Source organism: Heliangelus exortis, chromosome 3 (genome assembly GCF_036169615.1).
Source record: "Heliangelus exortis chromosome 3, bHelExo1.hap1, whole genome shotgun sequence".
NCBI lineage: Eukaryota > Metazoa > Chordata > Aves > Apodiformes > Trochilidae > Heliangelus > Heliangelus exortis.
Window position 1 is genome coordinate 57,031,781 of NC_092424.1, and position 14,173 is coordinate 57,045,953.

A 14,173-nucleotide genomic window follows, 5' to 3' on the forward strand; every position below is an offset into this window, starting at 1 on the left:
AAATCATTGCAAGGGCTGAAGATTTTATTTCATAAAGGATTTTTAAATTTTTGAAACCTAAATGCCACTTGCCTCCAAAGAATGCTAGACAAGCAATAAGAATTCAGCAATTATTTGCTGAAATAAATTGACTGGACCTTCAATTACAATTAGACTAACTTGGACTTGCTTACTTCACTTTTCTTTTTTTTTTTTTTTTTTTTTTTTTAGTAATGTAAGCTCAGCATCTGATTATGTCAGTATTATGTCTCATTTGCAGGACTGACATGATATTGGATGTGACTACCTTTTATAACCTATTTTCTTCCTAACCACATGCCTTTTATAAACATTACAATATCCAGACTGAGTTCACAGGCAGAATGTGAAAACCTGGCCTCACAGACAGGCAAGAGGAAAATCAGCCACTGTCTTCAGTATGGGAAGATTTTTTCACCTACATTTTCTGAAGCTATCTCATTCTAGGTCAGGCAATTTAATTACTTGTTTTAAGGATTTTTTTCTCCTCCTGTAGAGCAGCTTTTTTGTTTCTACACAGATTAGAAAGAGAAAAGTAATTGTTAAAAATAAAAGGGGTTTAACAGTTTCTTGTACATTTATAATGTGAGACTTCTGGGTTCATCTTAAGAGGGGAGCAGAAGTTCAGGGCAGTTCTGCCTCATCTGAAGCCAGGCTCCACCCCAATTGGAGGATGTTACCAAATTTCCATCCCATTTACCAAGGATTATGATGAGTACCCCATAACAGGAAACCTTTGCTTCTGTATCCGTATCTGATAGAGTCTTTAAAATGTATTCTTCTTTCTTGACATAAATCAGTGAAATATAAGTATTCAATAAAGCAATGGTTACTATATTTAGCTGAGGCTGAAGTAGTTTCAACAAATTTTCAGCTTCATCTTAGTCTTTCAGTAAAAGGAGGGCTCTTTCTCCAGGCTATATCATGTGAAAATGGTGACTGCAAACTTATTTACAAGACTTCATAAAAACTGTGCAAAACCCATTTTTCAATTTTTTAAATTAATGTTGTAAGAAATAGAAATCAGTCCAAATTTCAGATTATGTAAATATGGAGTTACACAAGTGTACTCTAGAGACTTTCTTATGCTCAGTGGTGACTTATCTATTAACTTTTTGTCCATTTATGTCAATTGCCAGTAAGTCTCCAGAGTTCTGTCTGTTGTTTCTAGTAACAGGACTAGGACTCATGCAAATTCAGAGAAAATACATGGTTGCAGCTTTCTGAAATAGGGAAATGAGGGGTTTCTTAACAGAGGGTCACCCCTTTTTAGTCAGTCCTTGATGAAGTTGCCCATTGTGAAGCCAAATTGAAAGTGAGCTGCGATTCTGAACTTCTCTTCAGAGCTTGCTGCCTATGAGTCCAGCTTTGACCAGCACCTTCTTTTTCAGAAACATCATACCTATAGGAGATAATGGTGTCTTTTGTTTGCTGCACCAGCACTCAGAGGCAGGATTAGGTATGTATATATGATAGAGTATCTCAAATTCCTAATCTAGTATATCAACATGTTATGAGAGCAGTGGTTCTAGTAATGCTATTAAAACACACCAACAACTGAAGCATTGATAAGCTAAAGGATTTCCATAGGTTATACAGGAAGATTGTGGAAGACTCAAGAACTACATTGAAACCCCCCAAGCCTACAAAACTGTCTTATTCACAGGCAAGCCCCTAGAAAGGATTAATCTAAATGCTAAATAGGGGAAACTGAGCTCCAATGTTCTTGGCAGTGTGTGTAACATGTGTTGGAGCAGTTGTACCTTTCTCCTCATGGGTACATACTGTTTGTTCTGCATACTTTTAGCAGCTGTCATGAAAGCCCATCAGCAAATGTTTATATGAAGTTATTGTTTAGTTACAGATGTGACACATAAGCTCTAGGATGAATACTGACAAAAAGACAAATTGCCAGATACTGATTCAACAGGCTCAGGACTGCTCATCTGGAACACAGGGCACCATGAGGTCAAGTACTTCCCCTTATTCAACCACACACAATACCCCTGGCTACTCTGTATTTTTAGTTTCAAGAGTTTTCTATCTTTAGTATTGCATTGTTCCACCAACAATCAAGATATAAGAAAAGTTTTAAAGTAAAGAGCTGCCAGGAAGCCTTGCTGGAAAGTTTGATGTGTTAACTGATGTACTTCTTGCACTCAGGTTTGAAGAGATGATAATGGAAGATGGCAATCTGCAGGCAAAGCCATATCAGTGCTGGATGGTTTTCTAGAAGCAGGTGGAGGAGATGCTTTCCTCAGGAGGAGGATGCCAAGAAGTAAAAACACAGGTATAGAGGCAGCATGTAGCAGTGGGATTTTCTAGGGCCTTCTTTATGAGAGAGCTAAAGTGTGTTGACAAGCAGCATCTTGCCTAGCTGGTGGTGTCCCTCAGGATTGTAAGAATATTAATGGCTGTTCAGGTCACTTTCAGTTTCAGTGTTGAAATTTGCATGAAGTTTACGAAGAAAAGGTTCTTCTCTGATCATCTCATTTTGCAATTTTAATCACTGAATGAGTATGCTTAGGCAGCTGGATCTCCCTCTGCTGTGCTGGTAACCCAGTCCCCAGAGAGATGGGTTTGAACCTGAGCACCTCCAAGTGACACCAGTCACTGTGAAAGCTGTTACTGCCTGTCTGCCTCCTTCAATCCATGCAACAACAATGCAGTCCCTAAATAAAATGCTTATGCAATTATAGGCTATTTACTTGATTCACCTGAAGTGCATCATCCCTCTTTTTTGCTTTTAGAAAGAAACAAGGGCTTGATTTTATCATGAAGTGAGCTATAGCCCACATAGCTATATCTTACTCAGTGTCGTGGTATTTGAATATTTTATTGGACTCTATAATGGATAAAAGTCAGCTACTGAAGCTTATGGGGATTTTTCCTACCTTCAACAGACATTGGAAAGACCAGGAGGCTTTTGAATTCCCTTTTATAAAATGGAGGTGACACGGAGAAAATTACTGAAAAGAAGGAAACATTCATGAAGTAGTAGGTGTGTGACTTCCCAAGCCAAAAAATAACCAAAAACAAACAACCAAGAGAAAACCAACCTAGTTAAATGGCATGAAGTAGTTCTTCAGGGAACATTTCTCCCAAGGTCTTGTGCCATTTTTAGCCTTATTCATATAAACAGTGCAGCAGCTCTTGAAGGACTTGCTAGCTCCTTGGGACATGCGTTGGCATTCTGCCAGTTGGCATGGGTGAGGGGGGAGAGAGGACAGGGAAGGTGATGCCTCAGAAAAGGTAGGCACAGAAGATGTGTTTAGAGGACTACAGATTACTAGATTGTTTCTCTGGGAGGTCTAGGGAATTTTTTGTTGTTGTTGCTGCTATTAGGTGGAGTTTTCTCATGCCTTTATTATGGTTAGAAAGAAAACCTAATCTCATGCCAGGGCAGCTGCAGTGCTGGCTGTTCTGGATAGCAAGGGGCAAGGTGACATTCAACACCCACATCATATTCTTCAAAACATGGAGGGTGCAATTGGAGGGTCCGAAAACCAGCCCTGCCTTACCCACAAAGGTCTTACCCTTCAGTCTGTCTCACACAGGGTGTGTGGACAGACACAGCCCACATTCCTGAGGCCTTCCCATGGCTCTCTCCAGAAGATGAGCACGTCTCCAACCCTGTCCACTGAAAACAACTGCAGCAAGAAAGTGCAAATAGCTCAGCAACAGAGCCAAAAACCTGGGTGTGCTCCCAAGCACAGAATGAACAAGAGATACTCACAGCTGGGTAGGCTGCTAATCACTTGGTGGAAGCATTTCCTAATTATGCAACAGGCAGCCTTAAATAACCTCCTAGAAAAAAAACACCCAAACACTTCTCTTGATGTATTACCTCCTTAAAGAGGCAGAGAAGCTCTGACAGGCAGCAGAGATGGGCAGCCCCAGGAAGTCCTCTGGACTTTACAGAGCAGCAGGGGTGTAAGGGGTAGCCCAGCAAGAATTGCAGGCTGGAAAGCCAGGCATTTTGGACAGTCTGGAGTGGTGGCTTGTTTGCAGAGGGGAATACAAAATACAGCAGGCAGGCAAGCCACTGGCCAAGCAGGCAGGAGGAGGCTATGACAAGCAAAGGGGAGGCAAAAAAAAGGCTGAAAGAGGAACTGGGAAGGAGAATCTACCCACAAGGAAACTTTTTTCAGCCAGCAGTGTGACAGCACTCTCACTGCATGTCAGTCAGTGCTGCCCTGATGCTATGGTTGGCTCAGGGTCCTCCACACATGCAACCCCATCCTGGCACAAGCAAGCAGCAACAAACCTCTCCAGCTGGAAAGGCCCCAGAGGTGGAATTATGAGGACACCAGAGAAGGTGGGACCCCATGCACACAGAGAATCTGTGGAAACCCACCACACCTTGGAAGATGGTAGAGAAGTGGGAACTGAAGGCATCATCCAAGGACATCAGAGAAGTGTGCATGATGTGCTCTTCCAGCCAAAGTCCTGCTTTCCATCTGACATCTTGTAGCAACGGATAGAAGTACCTGAGACATTTTTGAAAAATGTGATGAACTTTTCATGTTGTTTGGAGACATGTGGCTGAAGATAAGAGCTATGTCTAAAACAACTGATCCTGAACTGAAATAAAGAAAAGCTGAAACTTACATACAAGCATTTAAGGTACAGAGATGTGGATAAAAAGTATCTAGATAAAGAGTCTGTGGAACAAGAGCTATTTTTCCTTTCCATGGGAAAGGAAGAGGTTGTATGAATCACTATAGGCTTCCAACTTATCTTTTATAGCAGTGAGGTTTTGAGGAGATGAACACCATCTAAAAGTTGGCAGAATTTGCATTCTAAAACATGTATCTGTGGGAAGCCTATACTTTGAACAACAACAACAAAATGTCAGAAATCAGAATAAACTGCTTTGTGTACAGAAATAGCTGCATGATCTACCAAACTTTGTCTTATGATGACAAACTTCATGAAATCTGTGCAGATAAGGTACCACCAGTGGCCTGTTTCCCCTGTGTCTCACTGACAAGAGGTGGGGAGGAGTATGCATAATTAATACACAGGGGTGAAGTAGAGAACATCTGCTGAAGTAATCCCTCATTACTCTCAAGTGGGTATTGATGAAATGAAATATGCTTTTGTACTCATATTCCTCTGGATAGCCGAATCTGGAGATGATCCAAGCAGAAGTAGAGCAGGAGCTGCTGGGTGGCCTGGTGTTACAGCATTTCACTCACTGCTGCATGTCTGGAGGGCTGGAGGAGGTGGGATAGGGGATTCCCTCTGCTGAGATGAACCCATGCACTGCACTGCTGGTGGGCACAGAGGACAGAATCATCCAGTCTGGGTGAGTTTTTAAGGGTGAATTTTTTTGTTAAGGTTTTCACGTGTGATCTTTGATTAAACTAGGAGGACAAACACGAGTATTTGAAAGTTGGGAAAAAAAATCACCTGTCATTTGTTCAGGAAACTCAGGTTATACTGTGACGGTGCAAGAGAAATTTCTGTGTGTGGTGTGACCTATCTTTTCCTGTTTCTCACTGTTATTCAGCAAGATGATGGCTTTTTAATGGCAGTTATTATCTTTATGTGATAAACTTAGTTCTGGTGAAAAGATAAGTTATGTTGTAAGCAAGACCTCATTTTCTTCTGTTTCTTTGGTTAAGTAACATGATAGTCATGGAGGAAAGCAAAGTACAATATAAATATACCCTTTTTATCCAACCTTTCAGTAACACTGCCAAATAAGAACTTAATGCTAATGTTTTAACATTATGTAGAACATTATTGCAAAAAGCTTATGCCACTTTGACAGCACAAACAAACAACAAACCACCAGAGAAATAAAACTCTCTGCTTTCTCCTCTTTCTTTACCCTGATCACAGTTTCTCAGGAAAAATTAGTTATACAAAATTTTCTTCTTAAATTTGTAATTACAGTTCCCTTGAAATTTCAAAGCTTGGAAATATTTAGAGCAGAGTTACTTGTTCCTTTGCTGTGAGAAAGGCTAAGTACGGTGCTGCACATCTGTCTGTCCCAAGTGACCGGTGTGGTATGAACATGTCCATCTACATTGCACCTCCAGCTCTCCGGAGAAACACTCTGAGAAAAGCTGAGATGGAAGAACAGAATTTAATGTCAAAAAAAAGCTGTGTCCCTTGACTGGGGTGGTGTCAGTGGTTAGAAACTCACACCTAGGTCAAGCTTCACCACACACTTTGGATACAGGTGAATGGCTGGGACAGACAGGAGACCTGAGGTATTCCTTCATCCCATGCTGGAAACACACTGGTCTGTGACTTTCTGAGACATTTCCTTTCAAAATTAACAGAAAATATGACAAAATATGAAAAAAAACCAAACCAAACTAAACCAAACAAATTCTGCTGGTCTGTGTTTATTATGGAAGCAGCAAAGGGGTTTCAAGGGGTTTGCCTCACAACCTAAAGACCATGGGCCATATTTTGTATTGTGGAGCTTAAGGAGGCTTCACTGAACTTGGGTTAAAGCAAGCTGTAATTAAGTGACTTCTTCACATTTCCACATAGCCTTGGTCATGCTGAAGAACCCAAAGGAATTGCCTCAACTCCTGCACCCTGGGGCTGCCTGGGGTACTGCTGGGCAGGGATGGGTACCTTGACCTTCCTGAGTGCCCTGCTGGGAACCACCTCTGTGTCCAAACAGGCAGACCTCAGGGAAAAGAAGCAATGCTGGTATTTGTTAGCAAAAAAAAAAAAAAAAAAAACAAAAAAACCCAAAAAACATGGAGAGGAGGAGAGACATGGAAGTTCTGCCAAAGGTGAGGTGGCCAGATGGCTGCTGCACAGCAGTGGTGCTGCCACTCTCTCAGCATCAGCAAACCAGAGGAGAACCTGGACAGTGGTGTGAACTCCTGGCTGGTTCACTCAGACTGCTCACACCAGCCAGCACCTGAGAGTCAACTGGTGCCTTCTTCATGGTAATTAATTCTTTTTTAAAGAGACAACGCTGTAATCTCCTGTAGTCACAAATGGGAACCTCCCTCTGCAAATGGCCTTGCGAAAGTGCTGCTTAGACTTTACCCAGACAGCACCTCCAGAGAGAAAAAATCCTCTTCAGACCTATCATCAGGTCTGAATCTGTTGGAGAAAAATGGTTTCTGAGGTGTCCTCAGCCCTACAAGTTGCAACTTGGAGTCCTCGGAGCTGAGAGGGACAGGAAAATCTGAGATAAAGGACATTTTTTTTGAGAAAAGTGCTTAACAGGCTTCCCTTGGATTATCTCCAAAGATAGTTCCAACACCAGCCCACCATTGGGTGGGAACAGGACCCCCAGAGAAAGAATTATCCCCTGAACTTCAGGAGTTATTTATTTCTCTTTTGGAGATGGGCTGCCCTGTGCTCTATCCAGGTGGGCTGCCACATGTCTCTCCTGCCCTGTGGCAGTACCATGCCAGAGATCCTGCCAGGAGGAACTGCTAATGGGACACAGGACATTTGAATGCTGCCTGAATCTGGGCTAAGCTGGCTTGCAAAAAGAGTCTCAGAGCTTAGAGGGGATCCTAGGACCTGCTCCAGGAATAGTTGAGTGTAGACAAGTGTAGATGTGGTCATGCTGAAGTCTAGACACCAAGAAGCTCTCCATAGCATAGAGATTGATGATAGTTGGTCTACTGAAAATCTGTCATTTTTCAATTATTTTAGTTAGAATAAGTTCAATAAACATCTCGATTCTTCATAAGCATCTCCACCTCCCCACCCCACCCTAAACAAATCTGAGAGGAATTTAATTCTTACCTACGTGTCACTTTTACTTCTGATAGAAATATACTTCTTAGTTCTTTTACTTGTGTTCCTATGTAAATCTTGGTACCAAGACGTGGACTACAGTTTCTTAAATTATCTCTTTTCTCTTGAAACTTTTCAGTGGCCTGGTAGAGAATTGTTTTCTCTTAGATAATATTGGAGGAAAAAAAAGTTAATTTTAGATTATGTTTGCAGTTTGTTTAGCCCTTGTACAATACAGCAATTGAGTAGAAGTAAAAAACACCACATGTTCCAGACTGGAGGGACCAAAGGCTCCTTTCCTCAGCTGTGCTGGAGCAGCAGCTGAGGAGCCAGAGTATGTCAGTGGAGCTGGATGGATGGTGCAGACACGTAGGACTAGGGAACTTCTCACATTGCCTCATAATGCCAAAACCTGACAGTTGAACTCTGACCCAGCACCCAGTGTGTCACCCATTTCTTCTTTTGACATCTGACTTGTTTACAGCATGAACACTTCTCTCCCACATACAGGGACTGAAACTCCCTGAAGTCTAGCACCAGATGCCAGAAGATAGAGTGTTTTACACATTTTGAACAGAGCATAGGTAAAAAATTTTACTTGGTATGAAACTTTTTCAAGGGTTTGACTTGGTTTATTTCTTGTGTAAATTAGATGAGTACACAGGTTAATGACACTGGAGAGCCTTTATAGTGTGGTTAACTCCCTAGGTCTATTTTTGTCTCAAGTCAAAAGTTTCTTGCATCTCAGAACCAACAGATGATGGGCTGTGTAAAATGATTACATCTTTTCAAAGGAATGCCACTTCATCAAAACAGAACATGAAATTGTGTAGAAGAATGTATTTAAGTACATTTTGGACATCTTCCCAAGTCTGAGTTGCACTCACATTGAGGGAGAATCAGAGTCTGGAAAATCTAAAGGCAATAAAGAATTTTTTATCATCAAATTAATCTCAGAAGTAGTAAATATCTCCTCTGGAGATAATAAAATCCTGAACATAGAGGGAAAAACTGGTCTGTATCTAACATTTCCTTTATATATTAATGTAATGGAAAGTATTGTTCTTATGTAATACAAGTAAGTAACATCACTTCTTCCTGAATACAACTTACACCCTCAAATCCTACAACAGTTTCTTGAAGAAGAATAACAACCAGTGTAACTCCGTGTTAATTATTAGGAAACAATACTTCTTAAATAAATCTGATCCCATGCTTTACTGCTGTCAATTACTGGTCCAGTGATAAAAGCAATTATGTAGACTTTTTTTTTTTAAGTTATTAATTTTGGATTTGCAAAATGTTTGGGCAGAAAAATCTAGCAACTCTTGCTGGCAAAAAACCCATGCCCATTAAACTAAGAACTGATGCCCCAGCAGAATTACGAATAGGTTGGCAATGAGAAATTTTCAAGACATGACTTCTCTAGTTATTTTCTGCAGAGATCAGTGCCAGATTTGATCTCATGCTACATTTTCATCTACGGCCAGGAAGAAAATATTAAGTCATTACTGATAAAACCCAAAGATGACAATAACACTGGGAAAAGAGTAAAAACAGAGGAGGCTGAGGAGTGAGAGAGTGCATGTTAGATGGATTAGCAAACTAGACCCACTGAAAAAATGCACGTTAATACAGGCTAATAAAAGGTGGAGTATTATATTGCGAGAACAACAAAGAGCATAGGGGGGGCACAGTATGCAAATAACTCAACATGAGCTCAGAGTTCATTACAGGGATGAAAAGGAATGATGCAATTCATGGATGTTCAAGCAAGCTAAGAGAAGAAGTCATTCTCGGTCCTGTATTTCTCATTGCTGAGGTTTTTTGCCATACTAGTAATTCTAGGCCTTTTTACCAGTACTTCCTAGGTCTCACTGAGATCACAATTTTATCTTTATTATTAATATTTATCCATTGAAAAAAAGTGTTTATTCCTTGATTATGGCAATAAGTCACTTAAGAAATAGACAAAATATAGTTTGATGAACTTCTCACTTAACTTCCTTGTTTGTGCCCCAGTGGTTTATTCTCATCACCCTTGGTAATCTTGAAAACCTCAGAGTAAACAAGTGGGTCTTCTATTTCCCCCAGTTTGTAATGCTGATCATTGTGTAAGGTGGATACAAGCTCCCTGGCACCTTTCAACAGTGGCATTTATTCAAAGGAGCTAAACTGATCTGCAGCCAACTGCAACTGGTGTGTGGAAAACTGGGGTCCAGTACTCTTCCTTGTCATTTGACAACATTTCAGATCTTTTGCTGTGTTAGAAAGAGAAATTGATGACAGAACCGGGTAGTTCTTAGATGCAATCCCATTGACCACAAAGGAAAATCAAGCATTAAGCGAAGTGGAGGTTGTCTTTGGCAACAAAGACAAATGTCTTGCTGTTAACACTTGTTCCAAACATCCCTGCTGTGATACAAACTTATCTGCTCTAACTTTCTACACTGGGAACGTATTGTCCTTGAACTGGGAATTATTTGAGGGTTTAAATACATTTTTACAATACTGGTAAACTAAGGATATGGTAAAGAAGTGGACTTAGTATTTGGCTGCTGTTTAATGCAGAGACATGGCATTGGAATGGCCCAGGACAGTGGTGGAGTCACCACCCCTGGAGGCATTTAAAAGGCATATGGATCTGGTCCTTAAGGACACGGTTTAGTAGCTGACTGTGGTGTCAATCAAAGGTTGGACTGGATGATCTTGGAGGCCTCTTTCAACCTAAACATTCTGTGATTCTGTGATTCTGTGACATGCATCTGGTTCCACACGCTCTCTTTGGGCAAGTTTCATTTTGAGTCCTCTATATCCCACGAAAAAAAACCAAGACAAAGTGACTTCAGAAAAATGAAAGAGGAGTCTCAAAAGGTGAGAGTCAGTTGATCTCAAAGTTACGTTGTTAGTGAGGAGTGATTGTTGTTTATATGTAGCACCTTTCATGTCATGATGTCAGTGCATACTGTAAGAATCAATGAACTTAACCACATAACTACCAAGGAGAGTTAGATGAGTGTCATTTCTCCAGTTTCATGCAGAATGAATACATATAAATGGAATAAGTGAGAGGTTTAATTACCCCAGACATGCAAGGTATTTACAGGCCTAACACCCAGTGATTTCAGGAGGCACTAGTCCCCATAGTTTCTGAGTGTTTTTGTGGTTTGCCCAGCATCAAACTGGTTAGTCAGGAAGCCATGAAGTAAAAGGCAATCTGTGTATTGCCCTGATTTTCTGACTTTCTCCAAGAGGAAGCATCATCTTAGAAATTGATTGTGAGATTCATCTCATCAGATTTGTTGCTTTTACAGTGTAAACATCTACATCTGGACTAGTCATCTGGATGCTCCTTGTAGTCAAGGGAGGAAAAGACAACAGAGACAAATTCCACCTTGGGTGTCTGCACCACAAAAATGGAATATCAAAATGCAGCCTGCACCAGCTGTGGTCATCCACTTACCCTAGACTCTTGTATTTGCTATCCTGAGATACACCGGAAAAAATTACAAAACATATCCAGGGGATTTCCATGCGGTCCTTGATGCTATCTTTAGAGTGCTCTAATGCAGTTTCAGAATAAAGAACTTGTTTGTACTTTTTCATGTGTCTACTTGTCTCTGCTTCACCCAGCTCAAAACAAGAGAGTTTATAGATTAAACACTGGTTCCACACGCCTATAAAGTTATTATCTCCTGGTTTTGCTGACCTCTGTGATGTCCTGTAGTTATTTTCCATCTATTAAAGGCCTTGGTGTGTTAATTTTATCTACGGTTGATATTTTCATCCTTAGAGCATCAAAACAGATTTATTCCAACTTTTCTACATTAGCAAGTATTTTAAAATAGCTTATTGCTTTGTAACTGGGCAAAAATAAATTAGGATGTAAATGATCTAATTATGCTTTCTCTAAAACTGAAAATATTTAGTTACACCCTGAAACATAACAGAAAGAGAATGTTTGTAAAAAGAGATTAGGCACAAACCGCTTCAGCAACTATACTGCAGATGTTACTGTTACAGGCTGTACCTTCACTCTAGAGAAGAAAAGAAGAAATAAAACCATGGCTAATGTATTTCTAGGTGGATTTTTGTGACAGCTGAATTCAAAGTTATTTCCAAATAGGAAGCACTAACTCAAAAGAGTAAATACTGTGAAATCTGGGAGGAAATGGGAGAGCAGTCTCAAGAGGTGAGAATCAGTTGATCCCCAAGTTATGTTGTTGGTGGGGAGTGAATATGTCCTCAGTGCAGATAAAAATCCTTTTGCAAAGAATGTCTGGACTTCTGTATTTCTACAGATGAAGCCACCTGCAAGATGAAGAAGGCAAGCATAAAGGAGGAGCATTAGGAACTGGAAATTTTCAGCAAGCCATGCTTGTGACCCTTGCCTCCTACAAAGCCTCGGAGAGTGGAGGAACGTGCTCAACCCCGGAGCAGGCATGAAAGTGGGGAAACAGTGAGACAGAAATCCTGTTGTGGTGTAAGAGGAAACCACAGGTACCTTGGGGAGTTGGCTGAAGCTGGAAAAGCCGTGCCATTTACAGCACATATAGACACTTCCATAAATGAATGTATAGGCTCGCAGTGGAAAGTATAACAGGGCTCTGCACATTAAAGACCAGCTTGTTCTTGGTCACAGCTGTTGTGAGCCTGGATCAGAAAACAGATGCATGACAGTGAGGCAACTCAGCATTGCAGGTGATGTGGCTGTAGTCAACTTACAGTGTGCAGACACATGAAAAACCCAAATCCTCAGAAAAAAATCTTACCACTCTGAGGAGGAATAAGTGTAGTGGAGCCCAAAGTGGAAATCTGAGGTGGCCCCACTGCAGGGGAGATGAGCAAAACTTAAAGGTCTGATGTCACAGCAAACTCTCTGGACTGAAAGATGGTTACTTAAACAATGAAACTCTGATGCTATGAAATTCTCCCTTAATAAGTTTTCCCTGGTGAGTGCCCAAAAGACAAAGCGAGAGGAAGAAAATTCTGGTGATGAATATGTTAAATTTGACACTCATGTAGGCTCATATTTTGCCAGACCTGATGGGGCCTGAGCTACACATCTGGTCTGAGTAATGCAATTTGAACTTTCATGGTGCACACTACTGATATGACTCAAATGCTCATGAGTGGCAGCAAGAACTGGAGCCTTTCCTGCTCCAAGCACCTGACCTGGTGCCAGACTTCAAAGCGAACTCTGCCAGGGGTCATCATTAATTGCTATATCACCACCACCCAAACTTCCATTTTTTAAAAAAAGGCTCTGGAAATAATGACTTGTTTCTTTTAGGCAAATGTAGGCTGAGATAGACATGCACATGATTGTGGAAAAGCAATGCAACATCATCCTTTTCTTTTAGACTGTGCATTAATAATATGTAAATGAAAAAATAATGAGAACTCTTCCCTCCAGTAGAAATGACCCTTGTCCTCATTGCTTGTAGTTAGGTCCAAGCTAAATAAGCTACAACCTATTGTGCTGAAATATCAGTTTGGTTACTTTTCTTCCCTTTTAAGTGGTTGTGTATTAAGGACCACAGCAAAGACTAAAATACCTAATCCCCATTAAAGAGTAACCAGAAAGCAGTGCAAGAGGTGCACTTATTTAAACAAGGTCTTAACAATGAGGTCTGCCTAGATAGGAATGACTTTGTGGCATGAGGATTGCAACAGAAGCAATCTAGGGTGCATCTTTTCATTACATATGAAAGGAAATAAGAGACTGTTTTGATAAAAACCCATCCTAGGTATCCTAGAGCAAAGCCTGGAGTAAAGTTGTTAAAGTCAATTGAATTACTAAAAGTTTACACCAACATAAATGTTACCAGAGTTTGTAGGAAGATGTTTACCAGGCATTCAGTGTCAGGTAACAGGAAAAAAATTAGTCCTGCAACAAGTAATGTTAAGAAGTGAGAGTTCTGCCTGAGTGATCTCGAAGCACATCATTCTTCACATCACAACCAAATTCTGCCCTACAGTACTCTCAGTATCTGAGAGCTGTCAGTAAGAAAAGCACTGATTTTAAAGCTCAAACCACTGCACTGAGCTGTGCTCCTCACAGATCCCCTGCTCACTGACTTTGCTTTACATTGTAAATAAGAAAGGGATTTCAACCCCTCCTTGTGATGTGCCACCAAAGAGTTGCTTTTATAAAAAAAGAACCAGTAAGGGCTGGGAGTTGGACTAACTCATGATATGCATTCATATGAGTTCACATTAATCCTCTGACAAAGAGCCATAACCAGGGAGAACAAAACCTGAGTTCCCCTCTCCCCCACCCCCAAGAAATTCACCAGGGGAAACCTGACTTCCTGCCCAATACCACGGATATGTACTAGAGCTTAACCAAAAAAAAAAGGGGGGGGGGAGAGAAAAAAAAAAAGCCAAAGCAATAAAAAAAGGATAAATGCCGTCAGAGATC

The 14,173-nt window shown here is 40.8% G+C and overlaps 2 long non-coding RNA genes across 4 annotated transcripts; both read left to right on the forward strand.

The window, feature by feature from the left end:
- Window positions 1–752: 752 nt before the first annotated feature.
- On the forward strand, window positions 753–8,764 carry LOC139794760 (uncharacterized). 3 transcript variants are annotated; one of them, XR_011725253.1, is made up of 4 exons: window positions 753–1,477; window positions 1,877–2,308; window positions 8,260–8,333; window positions 8,544–8,764. It is a non-coding gene; the product is annotated as an uncharacterized lncRNA (long non-coding RNA). The 3 variants fall into 3 exon arrangements; XR_011725254.1 differs by lacking the exon at window positions 8,544–8,764 and having other exon boundaries at window positions 8,260–8,408; XR_011725255.1 differs by lacking the exons at window positions 8,260–8,333; window positions 8,544–8,764 and adding an exon at window positions 2,922–5,227.
- Window positions 8,765–10,344: 1,580 nt separating this feature from the next.
- Window positions 10,345–11,352, forward strand: LOC139794759 (uncharacterized). The gene is made up of 2 exons (XR_011725252.1): window positions 10,345–10,623; window positions 11,064–11,352. It is a non-coding gene; the product is annotated as an uncharacterized lncRNA (long non-coding RNA).
- Window positions 11,353–14,173: the final 2,821 nt, after the last annotated feature.